Source organism: Penaeus vannamei, chromosome 17, assembly GCF_042767895.1.
Source record: "Penaeus vannamei isolate JL-2024 chromosome 17, ASM4276789v1, whole genome shotgun sequence".
Taxonomy (NCBI): domain Eukaryota; kingdom Metazoa; phylum Arthropoda; class Malacostraca; order Decapoda; family Penaeidae; genus Penaeus; species Penaeus vannamei.
The window spans coordinates 21092260-21094759 of NC_091565.1; the positions used below are offsets into that span (position 1 = coordinate 21092260).

Below are 2500 nucleotides of genomic sequence, written 5' to 3' on the forward strand. Positions count from 1 at the left end.
TTAAACTTGGTATTGATGCTGACATTTACTCGCCAGAAAAAAAAATTGATGTTAACGTATTGTTGAGCAGCAATATTGAGAACAAAGCTTCATTATGAGTTGGAGATCATGCTAAAGGGAACATGCTATATATGGTAATATGCGAACGAGGAACACAATATAACACACGAATGTACAATTTGTAGTACATACTCACACAATTCTGTCAGTATGTAGGTGTGTGTGGTGGTTTGTACATGTGTACGTACATATATATGTGCACAAACACATATGAGTGTGTTTGTATGATTGTGTGTGTGTGTGTGTGTGTATGTATGTATGAGAAGTGTATTAATGTAACAACGATACCAAGCAGAACGAACAACAATAATGGGACAATTAATAAACATAGTAATACTAGTATAGCACGATTCACGATTCATCTAATCCTACTTGCTAACTCAGCAAGTACAGTGTCCTGAAAACTCTATTCCTGAAAATCATTCTACATTAATCAATTTATAATCTATAATGCTTAATCGATATTACATAGGCGATCAGCCACTGGAAATAAAGATGATTTGTTTTTAACTTACTAACTGACGCACAACACAGTTACAATCTTCCGCATAGTAAGGTAGTGCGACCTGTTAGACTTATTCATTAACGACAGACATTTCTCAGTTTGTTGTCAATGAAAACTTAGTCACAAAATATACACCTAGCCCCCTACAACCAGTTATCAATCCTTAATAATGATAATAATGATAATTATCAATTTATGTTTTAGTGATTAATCTATATCCTATTCTCGATGCTTAAATATTGATGGTGTAGGATTAAAATCAATATGTAAGCAATTTTAAATGGATATAAAAGAATCATTAAAATAATTAAGGAGGTGGGTTGCCAACTATTATTATATAACAACCTGCAAGAACCATTTGATTAAGGTGATTGTTTAAAAAAATCGTGCGAATGCAAACGACACTGATTTTGAAAATGGCATATTAATAACTGAAACATTGGTGAAAATAGTATAAGCCCGAAGGAGCTCAGAGATAACAAAACATCTACACATGTTAGAGGATCCTTAAATATACAGATTGAACGAGGAAAGAATAAAAACCCTAACTTCGAATTGCATAAGTCTACCACAAAACTCTTAAAAAAACCGTTTTCTCTCACGCAGCAGAACAATTTTCTATTAGTGTTTGCATCAGCGAAGAACAATGATTTTTTTTTTCATCGCAATTCGTCTCTTTTTCGTTTTGCTCTACTGAAAAATGTATAATACATTATTATAGAAGCGTTTTACTTGATTGTGATTACAATAATGATAATATTAACCATTAAAATACAATGTTTAAAATGATAAAAATATAATAGCAACAGCAGTAACATTATAGATAAATACATGCTAATGATAATCATAGTACCAGTACAGCTGCTACTACTAGCAATGCAAATAATGATAATTCTATAACTTAATAAATATGATTGCAATATTGATGATTGGCAAATGAAACTGCTAATTCATATATACTCGTGATGAGTGATGGGTCATTAGCATTTATATGTATTTTATATATTCATGGTCCATTCACAGGTTGATCAATGCATCCACTTGGTCATTTAATTGATACGTTAAGTATTCATGGCAGCTTTTTGATCTCCATTCTCTAAGTCCGCAAGTTAATGAAATGTCACGTTTTTTCCTGCTGTTTTTCGGTTTATTTTATTTTACCTCGTTGATTTAATCGAGAGACGGAATGATCACAATGGCTGAAACAAAATCATGTTCCGGAGAAATTGATACAGGAAAATATAAGGATGTAAATGCGCAAGTTGCCGTAATTAGCAAATCAGAGAAGAAATATACATTTGTCTTCCTCGCAAAACCAAATCTCTTTTTCATCCATTTCCAGCTATGAATTAGACTGTCAAAAGAAATTTACTGGAAAAATATAGAAATGTCAGAATGTGCAGGATTACTACATAGGCATGCTAATGTATTCACTGTTACATATACAATGAATTATGGAGTTAGAGATTTAAATGTTTGCAATACTTCATCCTCGGACAGGTGGGTGCGCAACGCCAACTTTGTAACGGCTTCCCTCATTCAAACGTTGCGTCTCGCGGGTTCGACTTAACACGCCCAAGTATGTATGCTGTGGTGTCTGCACGCGACCCTGTCTAACTTTTTATTGATCTGCAAGTATATGGGTAAGCGTGTGTATGTGTGAGTGTGCATATATATGTATGTATAGATAGATAGATAGATAGACAGATATGTGTATATACATAGATGGATAGATAGACAGATATACACACACGCACAGACAAACACACATACATGCATACATATACAAACATGTATATATATATATATATATATATATATATATATATATATATATATATATATATATATATATATACATATACATATATCCATCCATACATATATATATATTTATATATACATATATAGATATACACATATATATATATATAT

The 2500-nt window shown here is 31.8% G+C and overlaps 1 protein-coding gene across 1 annotated transcript in view; it reads left to right on the forward strand.

Moving 5' to 3' along the window:
* Nucleotides 1-2500, forward strand: part of LOC113824805 (lachesin) — a gene marked incomplete in the record, with an annotated part of 124232 nt that overhangs the window by 79207 nt on the left and 42525 nt on the right.